The following is a 15828-nucleotide window of genomic DNA, read 5'->3' on the forward strand; positions in this document are numbered from 1 at the left end:
TGTCCCCTTCCTGCCCTGTTCCTGTCTCTCACTTTCGGGGTGCTAGCTAAGTAATTAGGAATGGATCTAATTCATGCCATTGCATTCTGGTGCCCCTAGAATGCAAGCATCTTGAAGGCAGAGATTTTGGTCTGCTTCATTCATATTTCCAGCCCTCAGAACGATGCCTGGCACATAATAGGTGCTTAATAAAAATGGATTACTTTACTGCTGTAAAAGCCCAAATGCATGTTTTCTCTGGGCCAGGCATTGTGCTGAGGTGCTAGGGATGCAAATGCGGTCAAAATACCCACATCATGGAGGGCAACAAGCAGACAGCTAATCCAGGACCCTCTGGCCAGCCTGGGAGAGAGCTGTGGGAGGCTGACAGTCCCCGCTGTGTGCTCCTGGGGACCTTGTGCTTTCCTCTTGTGGCACTTTTCCCTGTCTGTGGAGCTGCTCTTTGATGTCTGAGCTTGTCTGGCACATAGTAGGTCTGTGGTATGTTTTTGATGAATGAATGAACAGTGAATAGGTGTATCCTGAGATGCAGAGGCATGAAGCTGTACATGGGGAGCCTTGAGGATCTGGAACGGCTGGTGGGGATGGAAGGGAGGCTGAGCTGAGGCCAGAGAGACTGCTGGGCCTGTGGCTGTGGGGCGGGCATTGGCCTTACTGCTTGGTGGCCTTTGCCTGGGCCGTAGCAATGAGGGAAGGGTAAAAGCTTGTGGAGGGATGTGCACCTGGGTTTGAATCCAGCTTGGCCGCTCACTCACAGTGTGACCTTAGGCAGCAATGTGACCTCTCTGGACTCAACTTACTCAACTGTAAATGTGGGAATGGTGCTTTGTTTGTTCCTTTGTTTGTGCCATTTCCCTGCCCCAGTGCAGTCCTTGTGAGCTCATCACTGAGTTTGGTGTTGGTATGGCTTCCAGAAGGGCGTCTCTGCCCACACAACTGCAGTGGTCGCTCTAGATGGCATCGGCCTGCTGAGTTTTCTCTGTGGCGCTGGTTGAAGCCTGATGTTCTCTTGTGGATTATCTGAAGTCTCCCACACCCACCCGCCTCCCCGGGGATGTCAGAGCTCTCTCTCGTTCACTGCAGGGACCCCAGTGCCTGGAGAGTTCCTGGCACACCACAGGGGCTCTGTGGGTGTTTTCTGGTTGCACGAATCGGATCGTTGGGATGAAGCAAAGGGAGTCCTGTGTCAGCAAGTGGAAGTCAGAGGAGCCGGCCCTCATCGGCTGAGGGAGGTGGGTGCAGTGGGAAAGGCCCTAATCGGCAGTGGACAGAGCACTCAGCCCCATCCTGGAACCTCTGGGGCACAGAGGTCTGAGTGGGGCTTTCAGCCACCGGCCAGGAGGAAGGAGATGGTGGGAGATGTGGGTCTCCCTCCTTGACGCAGCCCGAGAAGCCTCAGGAAGCCCCGGGGTGTGTGGCAAGGGGCGTGGACCGTAGAGCAGGGCTGGTCCAGCCCAGGAAGGGCGCCCTGTTTTGGAGGGGAGTGGCTAGCTCTGAGCCAGGTGCAAACAGGTAGCAAAGCCCCACGGGCAGAGTGTCAAGAATTCCTGCAGAGAAGTCACTGTCCCCCCGGGGCTGCCACCTCCCGTCAGCTCTGCGTGGCCACACGCTGCCCAGCGGGCTGGTGCGGGGTTTTTGCAGGAACCAGCTGCCCCCTGAAAGTGATGATAGAAGATGAAGGACCAGGTTCCAGAGCAGAAAACACCAACTTCCATGTCACGTAGGGGACATTGAGGGGAGAAGGGCAGGAGGAGAGGGTCCCGTGGCTGGAAGGGGAGAAGAAACCCAAGCGGGCGGGGCGAGCGAGGCCAGCAGCAGCCCCGGGAGAGGGAGGACAGAGACGGTCCCGATGGCCTGGTGCCAGCGCGGTACCCACAGCCCCCCTCCTCCCTTTCTGTCCTCCAGCCAGACCAGCCTCTTTGGGGCTCTGGAGGTCCCTGGGCAACGTGGGGCCTGGAGAGCGTCACATAGGAGGTGACGGAGGGGACCCCTCCATGTGTACTTTCCAGCACATCAACAAGGTGGCGACCACCGGGGTGCGGGGCTCGGTGACACACAGGCTGGGGAGGGGACCCTGGGGATCAGGGCCCAGCCCTGGTGCACCCAGGCAGTGTGGCCTCAGGAGGTGACCCCAAGGGAGGCTGTTGACAATGGGGGGAGCGTCACCTACCTTGAGGTGCTGTTCTGATAATTAAATAAAGTGACGTGGGACACATACTTCCAGCGACTACTCCACAGTAAGCCTGAGTAAATATTAGCTGCATGTCGAGCTGCTCTTGGGGGCTATGTGACCGGAATAAAATGCAAAAGTGAGAAGGATGTGGAGAGGGACAGCAAGGGAGCTCAGCCCAGCATGGGGGGTGGCGGGAGGCCGTGGCGGAGTGCACCTGGAGGGCAGGGGACACCACTGGGGGCTCAGGAAGGACAGGTGACAGCGGAGCTGGGGTGAGCCCAGGCCAAGGAGGCAGAGAAGGCCAGTATGGGGTGTGGAACTAAAATTTGTTGAGCACCTACTATGTGCTGAAGTCACACCAGTGCCTGAGACGGGCGGCATCTCTGCCTCCGGGACTTGAGAGGGAGGAGACGCTAAATCGCCTGCATGATGGATTGTTTAGTGGCTTACCATGGGAAGCACAGGGAGTCTGTGACGATTCTGTCTCTAAGGTGCTGGAGGGTGGCAGTGGCCAGTGCTCTGGTGGGACCTGGTCGGGGGGACGCGAATCCAGCCCAGCGCCTGCTGTGTGCCAAGCTCTGTGCCATCGACACAGAGAAAAACAAACCCAGTCTGCCATCAGCAGGTCCAAGGACTGCTGCAGGGGGTCGGGGCACATCAGGGAGGGCTGCGTGGAGGAGGTGACCTTCGCCGTCCCCTCCAACTGAAGGGCAAACCCACTGCCTGCTCCTGCTCTCCAGGGGCATCTGCCCTGCCCAAAGGCTTCCAGGCTGAAGGTTCAGTAGCACAGAGTCCTGAGCCTGGCAGAGTCCCTCCTCCAGCCCTGGACACAGTGCAGGAGGCACTGGCCTCCTGTGGAGATGTGGACCCAAAAGCCAGTGTGTGGGGGACCCTCAGGCTCCTCCTGGGCCCAGGTGGTGGGAGGGCCCAGGGCCCTGGACATCATACGTAGTGATGTCTGCCCCTCTCTCCCAAGACAGTGGAGATGGGGATGGGCCGTTCCACTTCTCCGTGCCTCAGTCTGTCCATCTGTCAAATGGGTGCGGTGGCGGTGTGGGGGGCTGTCATCACGGGGCCTGGACGAGGGCTTTCCCTGGTGAGTTTTCACGTGGGGCGCTTCAGGGCCAGTTCTGCCCAGTGTGGCCAGCCCCACACCCCAGCTGACCTGCAGGAGTGGTCATTATCATCAGTTCTGAGCACCCATGGGGGGACCAGCCCAGCCTCCTGTCTCCGCCAGGCCTGAGAAGGAACAGCTGTAGCGGGTGGACGAGGACCCGACTCCTGGTCCCTGCTGGGTTTGGAGGTCCGGTCCTCTCTCCTGAAGTGGCTTCCCGTGACACACAGGTGCCAGAATGTGCCCACTGGTGGCAGAGCCACTGCTACCTGGGGATGCACAGAGCTTCCAGGTGCTCCAAGGGGAGTGCCCGCCCCCGCTCCAGGGCCTGGCGAGGTCCTCCCCACTCCCTTGAGCTGCAAATAGTCCCCGAGAGGCTGGGGCCGGCCCCTGCTCACCAGGTGGCTTGTGTCTTGCCTAGAGCTTGACACAGAGCAGGCCTCAGCCCCTCACTCATAATGGGGTCGGAGTGGCTGGGAGGAGGGAGAGAAAAAATTGGTGATGACCTCACATTCTCTTTAATGATAGGAGAACCTAGTTGACCAGGTACCAGGGCATTCGCGGGGCACAGACTGTGCCAGGAACGCTTCACCACGTATGAACTCACTGGATCTCACAGCAGCCCCGAGGGAGAGTCCATCATCTCCCTCATTTTACAGATGGAGAACCTAAAGCACAGAGAGGTTAAACAGTGTGCCCAAGGTCACACAGCTAGTTTGTGATAGTCAAGATTCCAGTCCTGAGGCGTGTGCGCCATGGAGCTTCATGTTAACGGATCGCCTTCTGGGTGCTGGATAGTTTCTCCTTTAATGCTGCCTAAACCCGGGGACACAGAGACTTGGGGAGTGACCATGCCGAGCTAAACAGCCAGCAGATGGTAGAGCCACAACTTACAGCTCGGCCAAGTCCTGGCCAATACAGGATCCAGGTTCCAGAGAGGGGAGGAGTGGTGGGGGTCACCTGCTCCTCTCCTCCCAGTGACTCTGTGACAGCAGGTAGGAGCCCTGGCCTCCTCGCCAGCCTGCCCTGGGCTGCACCCAGGCCCGGTCCTGCTGCCCAGGGGAGTGTGTCCCCTACGGACGCCGCAGCCAGTGACATAGTGGAAAGAGAGCGGGGTCTGGAGCCCAAAGACTGGGTCACTGTCCCAGCGACCTCAGGGATGGACGCTGTGTCCCCCTCTCAGGGCTCAGTTTCTTCATCGGGCAGGTGGGTGGATCTGACCCAGCACCTGGAGGCGGCGCAGGTGCTTGGGGTCGGAGGTGGCACCTTCCCTGCCTCCAGTCTGCGGCTGCACAGCCCCCGCGCCCTGCCTGTGGCCCCAAGCTCACCCCTCATGTCCCCTGCCTGCCGTGCCCAGCTTCTCCCCGGCACCCCACATCGAGGTCCTGCCGCACCCCTTTCTCCTGCCGTTGTTTTACAAAGTGGGGTTCTGGGAGCAGCTCCCCGCAGCCTATCAGACTCACTCAGACCTCGGCACCCGGGAAACCCTCCAAGTCGGTTGCAGTAGCCCTGACCGAGTCTCTGAGTAGCAGCTTCATATTTCACGGCGAGGAAGTGCGGAGATGGCTTCGTCCCTTCGTTTCCCGTATCCCCCCCCCCCCACCACTCTAAACAGTGCTGCAGTCAACACCCTCGAACACGCATCTTTCCAGTTGGAGTTTGGTTTTGGTGGGATACATTCCCAGGAGTGGGACTGCTCCATTGAAGGACATATGTACTTTTGATTTTAGCTGCTGTTGCCAGATTGCTTTCCCAGAGTGTTGTGACACTCTGAGTTTCTCCAGCGATTCACAAGCCTACTGTTTCCCTGCATCAACTCCAGCAATAGGTGTCAGCATTATTTTTAATTTTTGCCTGTCCGATGGGGACAAAAGGAAACCTCATAGTAACTATAACTTCAGTTGCCTTTACAACCAGTGAGTTGGTGCCTCTTCTCATGTTGGTTGACCAGTATTTGTGCCATGTCGCCCATTACCTTTGCCCAACTAGGAGGCAAATAAACGGACCTTTTTGTCCATTTATTCTTTTGTAGCAGCTTTGCATATGTAAATATTAACCTTTTGTTTGACACCTGCCTTGCAAATGGTTTTACACTCCAATCATCTGTTTTTATACTGACTTTGTGAACAGTATCTGTTGTCACAGAAGTCATTTTTGTGCAATAAAATATGCCTTTTAAATATGATTTTTTAAAAAAATGCCAGAGATTGGTCTTTCAAGATATTTCTTGCTTTAATTTCTTTGACTGTTGACTCTTCAATCCATCTGGGTTTATTTATACGTCTGATGTAAGATGAGGTTTCAACTTTTCTTTCAAGATAGCTTCTTGTACTGGCACCATCAATAAAACGATTGCTCCTTTTCCAACTGAATTGAAATGTCGTCTCTGCCACAGAACGAGTTCTCGAGCATCCTCGGATCCAGCTCTGAGCGCTTTGTTCCCCGGTCTGTGTGCCACTTCCAACTCAGCTCATAGTGGCTGGGGACGCCTCAACACGTCCTCATCCAAGTTCTTCCCCAAATTCTTTTCCTTATGATCTAGAAGTCCCACGTTCTTCTTTCTTCTGCGTGGACTTTGGGTTATTTTCTTCAGGAGGATCTTGGTCATTGCTGATCCCAGTGCCTAAGACGGGGTCAAGCCTTCAGTTGTCAGTGGAAGTTTCTGGAACAGTGACGCCACCCCTGCCCCTCCCCCGTCCCTCTATGCCCTCACCCGGGACTATATTAATAATGGAGTTGGCATGAAAAGGTCTGCAGAGCAGGGACCCGGATGGAGGACGCTTCAGAGGCCTGAGGCCTTAGAGAGTTGTCACATGGGAGGCCCCAGGCAGAGCGATGACCCCGTGTCCTGGGCTAGGCCTTGAGCTGGGGTCAGGGGTACAGGGTGGCCCAGGCAGACAGAGGCTGGCTCTCAGGGTGTGGCAGTGGTCCTGTGTGAATGATTCTTGGTGTGATAATGATGTTGTGGTGACGTAGTGAAAGAGTCCCTTCTAGTCCCTGGTGAAATGCTAGGGATGCAGATCTAGGAAGTAGCAATTTGCCTCTAAGTGGCCTGGGGTGGGGGACAGGGGCGCAGCGCGTGGTTGATTTGGTAACTGTGGAAGCTCCGAGGAGGGTTGGAGGGGACTTAGGATCCCGCTTCCTCTGCTGTGGTCTGTGTTTGAAATGTTCCGTAATAAAAAAGTTCTTAAAGTGCGCACAAGCACAGCCCCCTTGCCCTGCGCCCCGGATCTGCCCAGTCCTCAGCAGAGCCACGTGGGTGGGAATTGTCATTCCTGCCCGGCAGACAGGGCAGGCCCCGGGATCTGGGACCCGCAGGCCACGGTCAGTGGCGGGGGCTCCAGCGCCTGGACCTCCGCTGTCTTGGGCCTCTACCTCTCGTCCCCATGAGCTCTAGGTGGAGAGTGGCCCAGGAGGGAGTGGTGTCACCTGGAGAAAGGCCATGAAGGACACAGGGCAGGACTATAGCCGAGGGGTACCATGGTGTGGGGGTGTCCCTGAGCGTCACCGGGATTGAACCCGGGGCACTCAGCCACCGAGCCACCTCCCCGGCCCGGTTTTGTACTTTATTTAGAGACAGGGTCTCACTGAGTTGCTTAGCGCCTCACCATCACTGAGGCTGGCTTTGAACTTGCCGTCCTCCTGCCTCAGCCTCCCGAGGCACTGGGGTTACGGGTGTGGCCACCGTACCTGGCTAAGCTGCAGTCTGAACTCCTCAGGGCCAAGGCACTGGAAGGTGGGTCTCGGGGGAAGGTGCTGGGTCCTGGGGTGGGGGCCTCATGAATGGATGAATGGTGTTCTCAGGGGGACAGGTTCACTCGCATGGGGACTGAGCCCCTCTTTTCCTCTTGTGCCTGCACCCACTTGTCCTTCCAACTTCTGCACAAGCCCCTCACCAGAGGCAGTCTCCCGATCCTGGACTTCCCAGCCTCTGGGAAAAACCTCTTTCCTTTATAAATTCCCTAGTCTTGGTTATTCTGTTATAGCAACAGGAAAGGGACTAGGACATGGGAGAAGGTGGGGCGGAAGGTGAGGGTGATCAGAGAAGTCCCCTCCCAGGAGCTGAGACCTGTGTGGAGAGGAGGCGGCTGCGTGGATCTGGGGGTGTCCTTCAGGCAGAGGAACCGGTATGTGCAAGAGCCCAGAGATCAAAAGCCCAGCGGACGGAGCACTGTGGACAAGGACAGAGAGGCGTGAGCCGTGTGGACGTCCCAGCTCTCCCTGCACGACGCAGGAAGGTGTTCAAGGTTCAGACAAGTGAACTAAGACGTCTCCGTCGCTTCATGACGTTTATTGGATTTAGAGGCTCAGAGATCACTGAAGCGCCGTTTCCCACGCTCTGCGGCGCAACTTCATCTGTGATGAATTCAGTTCTGACGCCACATGACGGGTCTTTGCCTCTTGCAAAGTCACCCGCTTTTGATGTTTCTTTTTCTTTTTGCATAACTTAATTCAATTTTTTGGCTCTTTCCACATTGTCTCCAGCTCCTACACACTTCTTTTGAATGGCTATAAAGTTATTATCTTATTATTAGTCACTAACCGAGGGTAATTCACTTTTCCAATTGATCTATGCTGCTTATGGAATGCCGGCTCACTGGCAGTGCTGGCTGGCTGGTTAGCGGGTTCCGGGAGCCAGTGTAGACACAGCCGTGTGTGCGACGGTGGGGGGGGACCCGCCATGCTGACCTCGGAGGAGTTGCCGTGACCGTGCCAAGCAGTCCAAATTCCAGAAGAGCATCCACAGAGCAGGGCATGGTTTCGTCACACCTGTGTGCATAATGAGCCACAGGGATCCCGCAGGTCTGTGTTTGTCCTAAGTTACTGACAAGGGTCAAGTTCATGGATTCCGTAGCTAAACTGTCCCTGAGCACCATCGCTCTCCTGAGAAGAGGGCGGGCTGCCCAGGCACATTTATAGGGACCGTCCCCAGCCACAAGCACGTGGGGGAGGTGGAAACGCGGAGACCCGGCCAAGAGACTCAAGCAGAGAGTGGGGAGGTCGGGGATGAGGGCGGTTTGGGGAATGCGCAGTGACTGGGTCCCCTTGATGGTGGAATCGGCCTGGAACCACGTGGCGGAGCGGGGAGTGCCCGTGAAGAAGATGCTCCTTAGTGAAGCAAAGAATGGCCCAGGTTGGGTTAAAAGGAGAGGCTCCAGTAGACCTTGCTCTAGCAGCCGCCAGAAACAACACATGGTTCAGGAACGGACAGCCCTGCTCTCCGCTCCTCGGGGTTTGCTGATTCTCCACCCCCACCCTGCCCCGCTTCCTTTTTTTTGGTTCCAGGGATTGAACTCAGGGCCACTCCACCACTGAGCCACACCCCGAGCCCTATTCTGTATTTTATTTTAGAGACAGGGTCTCCCTGAGTTGCTTAGGACCTCACCATTGCTGAGGCTGACTTTGAATTCGCGATCCTCCTGCCTCAGCCTCCCGAGGCGCTGGGATGACAGGTGTGGACCACGGCGCCCGGCTGGTTTGCTGATTCTTGACTGAGTTTTGGGCAGCCTGGGGTGCAGAACCAAGAACACAGGGAGGGAGGGGCATGGACAAGGGGCCTGCCCTTGGAGTCGGGGGGTGGGGGGTGTTTCGAGGAGTTGGAGGAACTCAGGGCGGTGAGGGAGGCAGATGGGAACAGGTGGTGAGTTTTAAGAAATGCCGCTGCAGGTCACGGCCCTCTCTGTGGGGTCTGAGAATGTGGGTAAGCAGCTTCCGCTCTTCTGAGGCTTCCGGTGGCGGAATTGGGGCTCTGACTGCCACACCTCTTTGGGGCTGGACCACCTAGTTCAGGGCTTCAGGGGGCCCAGGGGTGACGGAGCTGGGAGCCAGGGAAGAGCTTTGGGGCTGGTAGGACGGCTGAAGGTGAGGCAGCAGGTCCAGACGTTAGGGTTCAGGTTTAGAGAACAAAATCTCTGCTAGATCTTTGGCCCTCCTTCCCCAGACGATGGATATGCCGAGGCTGAGAGAGGGGCTGGGCATGGGCGGTCACTCATTTTCCTCTGTGGGCAGCTCTGAGCTGGGCATTGGAGGGTGAGCAGGAGCTTGCAGCAGACAGTGGAGGAGACAGAGGAGCAGACCCCTCTCCATGGGCACACACTCCGAGACCTTGGGGGTTGCCTGAAACAGCGGGCAGAGCAGACCCGGCATGTCCCTGGTCTCCTGCCATCGACACACCTACGACGAGGTTCAGGGTATAAACCAGGCGTAATGAGAGACGAACAGCAGCGACAGGTGATAAAACAGGACCCTGTAGTAAGCCCCGTGTGGACGCGGTCTCTTTCTCCCTCAAAATACTACCCTGCTGTGCTGACCGCGTGGCTGTGGGTGTTGGAAACGGCAGCAGTGAACAGCCTGGGCAAGAGGGGGCGATCGTACGTGCGGAACCATGGGGCTTAAAGGGCAAAGAATCTTCCAGAAGCAGAGCAAGAGCAAAAGCCCCGCCCCAGGGCCGTGTGGCTGGGAAAGCGGGGTCGGCTTCCCGTTGTCATCAGGGCGCTTCCACTGTTGGCCAAACGTCTCCGCGCTGCCCGGTGCTGGGGTTCGCCAGGGGGAGGACGCCCCAGCAAAGCTCCGGTGCTCCCAGATGAAGGCTTGCTCATCTGGCTCTGCCCAGCCAGCCTTGGGCCTGGGGTTCAATTTCCCCATGGCTCAGAGGACTGTCCAGGGCCCGCATTCAGGGAGCTACTGGTGTCCTCAGCTCCGCCCCGTCCAGGGCCTGCAGAGGCCTGGGTTCCTCTTGACTCCGAAAACCACTCTTCTCGCTTTACCTCTGGACCCCTACCCTCTTCTGGGCCTTGATGTCTGTTGGCTCAGCCGGGCCCCGGAAGAGACCTGGAGGGTCACAGATGTTGTCCACAAAGTTCTTTCAATAAAGGATCCAGGCTGTCCCCTCTGCATGGCCGCTCCATGTCAGCAGCCTCCTCCCCTTGCCCCTGGCCCACGGCCTCCCCTTCCCCCAGGAGCCAGGCAGGATGCATCTCACCAGTGACATCTTACCAGAGGGCTGTCACTCCCTCTGTGATGCCCAGACATGTTGGTTGTGGCCCAGGCTGGCCGGTTGTGCCTTGAACTCCTCTGTGGAGCCCACTTCCAAGAGGACACCCCTTCTTTGGGAAGAGTGTTTAAACTCTAACGAGGGCAACCTTGGGAGTTGCCCAACATGCCCGGCTCTGCCTGGGAGTTGCCGTCTTCTGTTGGCATTTATGTTGGTCAGCTTTGTGTTACTGTAACAAAATACCAGAGATAATCAACTTAAAGGAGGGAAGGTTTATTCACTGTTTCAGAAGTTTTGGTCCATGGCCACTTGGACCCATTGCTTCAGGCCTGTGGCAGATGAGGTTGTCCCCTCAAGGCAGCTGGGAAGGGCCGAGTCCCCTAATCCTCTTGTAGACCTTCCTCTCACCAGGGCCAGGGGCTGGGCACTGTCCTTCAACACACAAGCCTTTGGAGGGTCTTCAAGATCCAATCTGTAGCAACTTTGAGCACAAACCGCACAATTCTTTGCTTCTTCGGCTTGTTTCACTAGGGAGCGCCTGGCATCTCCTCTGACATCCCCACCTGCTGCTCAGGGGCTCTGGCCAGCTGGGTGCACAGCCGCGTCTCTGGGTCTCCTGAGGCTCCGCCTTTGATAATGTAAGTGGACGACAGCAGCGACTGTCGGCCTCAGTGCCGCTGCAGAGCGGCCCCACAGACTCAGTGACGCCAGGAGCTCGGCTGTTCCAGTCCTGCCTCTGGGGCGGAGGGAGGAGGCTGGGTCTGGGGTCAGGCTGGGCGGCAGGCTGCGGGTTAAGGCAGGTGATCTCCACTGGCCTTTCACCCTCCATGGACACTGGGTGGGGGCAGGGCCTGTTCTCAGAGGGTCAGGAAGGAGCTCCAGACTGGAGCCCAGGTCAGGATCCCAGCTGTGGGACCCGGGGCAAAGGACCTCATGCCTTGAAACCTCAGTGTCCCTCTCTGCAGGATGGGCTGACTCTATTTCTGTTTCCAAAATAATCCAAAGCTACCCAGGGGCTGACACGCATTTTTAAAAACCACTCGGGCTTGCATTCCTCGGTCCTATAGCCCAGGATACAACTCACTGGGCTCCCTGAAAGCCAGAGTGGACAGACATCTGGGAGGACAGGAGAGTCTACTACCTTATTTGATGGTTGAGAAAACTGAGGCTCAGAGAGGTCTGGACTTCACCCAGGGCCACACAGCAATTAGAAGTTAGAGAATCTTATAAAAGAGCCCATGTCTTTGCAACTCTCAGCCCCTTTGGCCTTAGGACATCTTGGTGGGTTTGGGCAGCCCGAGGGGATTGTCAAAAAATATATATATATATATCAAAACAGCGGAGTGCGGGGGTTTCTGGCAATGCCTCACACAAACAGGCTCTGTGTTGAAATGGTCGAATCCTCTGTTAAATGCTCAGGGATACTGGGGCGCTGCGGTCAGCCGAGCCTGAGCCCCGTGCGAGGCTCCCCTGGGCCCTGGGCCTCTTCACCTGCCAAGCCAGGTGCTGGGGAGGTGGAGGGAGGCCATTCCCTGTGCTGGACACGGCTCCATCCCCGCCCCCACCAGAGGGGTCACTGCAGCCCAGAGGTGTGACCTTGGGAAGGTGGCCTTGCGTCCCGGGTCTGACGCATGGAGGGGACAGTGCTGTCCAGTCAGGGTGTCGCCTGGTTCACAAGACGCTCAGCGGAGCAAACGGCACGAAGCCATGGACATGGTCACCATCTCATTGAATAGCAGCCCTGAGGTTGAGGCTCTGGAGGCCCAAGGGTGCCCCGATGTCCTGGGCCAGCCGAGAGCAGCCTGTCACCTTCCCCACCCGGCGTTCCCCTGGCCCTGAGAGAGGCACCACTTCCTGGCCCTGCCAACGCCGTGTGCCTGGCGGGGTGAAGTCACAGCCCTCATTCTCCAGCATGACCCCCCTGGGCCTCCCACGTCCCTTGGCCTGGAAGGGATGACGTCCGGTCCCTCCGGTTCTGTCCCCATCGTCCCCAGCGTTGTTACTTAGAGTGACAGCTGTCTTAGTTAGCACCTCCATGTGTCCGCCCTTTATGGTAATGGGGACAGTCCGTGGCCATCCCAGCACTCCTGGGGGGCCGGTGCCTGAGTCGGTTGAAGCCGGGGGACGTGCGGGGTTCCACTGGTGCCTCGTGCTCCCCAATGGCTCCTGCAGGTGGGTGGCAAGGAACCCCGAGGACGCGCCCCAGCACAGAGGCCTCGGTCCTCCTGGTGGGCCTTCGCCTCTTCCTGGGCATGCCTGGATCCTCGGGGACAAGTGGGGACGTCCTCAGGAATGCTAGCCAGGGGTCCAGAAATTTCTCTCTTAGTCCGACCTGTCCCTGTGCCCCAGGCTGCGTCTCGTGCACCCCTCTTGACACCCGACCTGGGTGCCTGTGGACACCCGAGACCCCCTCTCAGCACGCCCTGCTCTGACCTGCATCCTCCCCACGTCCACTTCTGAAACGCCACCCACCACACTCAGCCCAGAGCCCGCGTCCTCCGTGGCCGCTGCTGGCTGCTGAGCCTGGCCCCGGCTCACTCAGGGCTGGGGGGCTCCAGGCCCTCCTGACCCGGCCCCCGTTCCATGGCTGTCCTGTGCCCACTGTTCCCGCAGGCCCACTCTCCCTCCCGCCACCCCAGGCTCACCACAGCCTCAGGGCCTTGGCACTGGCTAGTCCCACCTTCCCCTGACGTGCACACGCTCGCTCGCTCCCCTCTCTTCAAGTCTGCTTCCCAGGAAGACGGCAGCCCCGCGCCCGGGCTCCTCACCAGGCCCACGTCGTTCCATTGCAGGGCTGCCCTCTGCCGTCCTGCAGGTTTCCCAAAGGGCTGGTTCTGGAGAATGGGCCCGAGGGATGGCGATTCTGTTTGCTGTGGGACTCCGGCCCTTCAGCTCTCGGGGCGAAGCCCTTTGCCCGTTCTGTTCACCGCACGTCCCAGGTCCCTAAAACCCCGTCTTGCACATGAGGCACATTGCAGATGAGTCTGGTGGCTGAGCTCTGATCCTCAGATCTCTCCCTGACGCTGGGCGCAGGAGGGCATCGGTGCCTCCCGCTGACAAAGTGCTGTTCCAGTCTCCAGGGAGCCGAGCGATCCTGGGGTCGGGGAGGCTGACTTGGCTCCTGACCCACTTCTAGGTTCATCTTGTTTTATTCTCAACTGTATGCTCCACCGACACCAAAGCTCTTTCAGACCCCTGGTCTGTTGTACCTCAGGGCCTTTGCACATGCCTGGTGGGCTCTTGAGTGTTGGGTAGGTGTCATCCCTTCCTGGAGACCCTCGAAGACACTCCCACCCCCTCAGTTGTAGGGAACGCTTAACCCCTGCTTCCCTGCCCCAAGTGACTTCCCAATGGCATTCCTGGGTCTGTGTGTCCCGCCATCTCAGGGGGCGACTGTGAGCTCCTGAGGGCAGAGGCTGGGCTCTTGCCCTGTCTCCTGAGCTGCCGGGGCCTGGCTTGTGGCAGTTGCCCAGGTGGTGTTTGTTAGCCGGGGATGACCAAGTCTGACACAGCCGGCCGAGAGCAGAGACCGCACTGAGGACCCCTTCAAGGTCACCGGCTGGCAGGAGGAACACCGTCTTATTATTTGATCATTTATTTATTCTCCGTTTTCAAATAGGATTTGAGGCCGCCTGAGATGAAAGGTGCAGGTTCGGCTCCCGAGGGCCTCTCCTCCCACCCCGGCCCTCCCCGCTCCTGTGAGCGCCCCTCTGACCTCTGGGCAGGAGCGTCCTGCGCCCTGCAGCTCCCGTCCCCTCGGCCCCCTGCCAGCCTGGCCTCCAGCTCCGTCCACCCTCAGCCCCGTCTCAGGCCGGAGTCTGCTGCTGCTGCCTGACCCTCCGGGGCACCTCTGGGCCAGGCACCAGCTGCCTCTGTGACACCGAGTACAACAGGGGCCACAGACCCAGGTCCCCCGCACTCTGGGAAGCCGAGCCCAGGGCCAGGCCAGCGCCCCGTCCTCCCCCAGCCTTGAGCCCCAAGGGAACATGCCCCTGCCCCCAGCCAGGGGTGAGGTGTCGTGGGAGCAGGGACAGTGGCATGCTTCCGTGACCAGGGCGCTGCCCACGGGCAGCACCAGCTCCACCACCACGTTCCTCGGGCCCAGGAGACTCCTGCCGTCGGTGGAAACCGGGAGTGGGAGGCGGCCGGGTGCTCTCAGGGTGGCCTGCGGATGGGGGTGGACGGGCACCTCCTGGAGGGCAGCTGAAGGGTAGGATCGTCCTCCACAGACCCGCGGCCAGAGCGCGGCACCCACTCCTCCCAGGGCCTGGGCGTGACCTCGGAGCCCGCCCCGGCCCACGTCTGTAGCCCTCCGAGGACCCGAGCAGAGAGGGGCGCGCAGGGACCAGGGGACACCCGGGCGCACATCCAGAGACCAGTGCTCGCTGGACGTGTCCTGTGGACAGCCATAGCGGCTCTTCAGGACTCATTTCCTCATCTGTCAGTGGGCACAGTCACACGGCTCTCCCTGGCTCCCCGGGGCTGCCCAGGGGCTTTGGCTAAGCCTCGGCTGTCCCTGCTGAGCTGTCCCTGCGGGGCTCCTCCTGTTGGTTGCTGCTCTTCTGTGGCCTCCTCCCTGCGCGACATGTTTGGATGTTTGGAGCAGAAGCTAGAGCACAGCACTGTCTGCCTGAAGCCCCAGGGGGCCGCCTTCGCTGCTCCAGGGCCTTTGCACATGCGCCTTCCCAGGGCCACCCCTGCTCCTCCTGCCAACCTGCGCCTTCCTGCCTCCTCTGTCAGTCAGGTCCCTTGCACTCTGTGCGGTGGCTCCCCGGGGACTTGCAGAGCCTGTCAGATCCGGAGTCACAGACGCCTCAGCCTTAGTTTCCTGCTTTGGGAATGTCCTTGCCCTTTTCTTGGGAACAGTGCTCCCATTTTCCAGATGAGGATGCGAGATCCGGAGAACTGAGTTTGCGGGAGGACGCGGTGGCGGGACAGGGCTAGAGGTGAGTCCTGCCTGGTGGTGTGACAGCTGGGGGGGTGGGGCCGGGTCCCTGAAGATCCCGCGAGCAGGGGGAGGGAGCCCTGCTTGGTCCCTCTGAGCAGCCTCCCTGAGCGGGTGTGGCATCCACCTCTGCAGAAATGGCCAAGGTGACAAGGCTCTCCCCGCACAGGGACCGTCGGGGACGCAGCGCAGCTACTGACCTATATTAATGGCAAGTGCTATTCGCCGTCCTGGTCCCTCCCACCCAGCTGTAACCCCACCCACACACACCTCACCCATCCAAGGACGTTGTAAAAATAAAACGGTCCCTCGGTCCGGAAGCCTCCGCCCTCAGCGTGTCCTGCCGCGGTGACAGCACTGAGACCCAGTTTGAGGAAGGCAAGCGGCCGGCAGAGGAGAGATGAGGAGGAGTCAGGCCAGGCCGGGAGGAGGCTCCTGCCCAGAGAGAAGGGTGCGGACAAGAGGGAGGGGCAGAGAGGGGGAGGGGGCCACAGGGTGGGGACCACCAGCCAGAGCCCGGGGAGGGACCCGGACAGGGCGACAGAATTCCAGAAAGAGCCGATGGAAATATAGCCAGCATGGCGGCTGGGCTGGCCCCTGAG

The sequence above is a fragment of the Callospermophilus lateralis genome, chromosome 4 (assembly GCF_048772815.1).
Source record: "Callospermophilus lateralis isolate mCalLat2 chromosome 4, mCalLat2.hap1, whole genome shotgun sequence".
NCBI classification, from domain to species: domain Eukaryota; kingdom Metazoa; phylum Chordata; class Mammalia; order Rodentia; family Sciuridae; genus Callospermophilus; species Callospermophilus lateralis.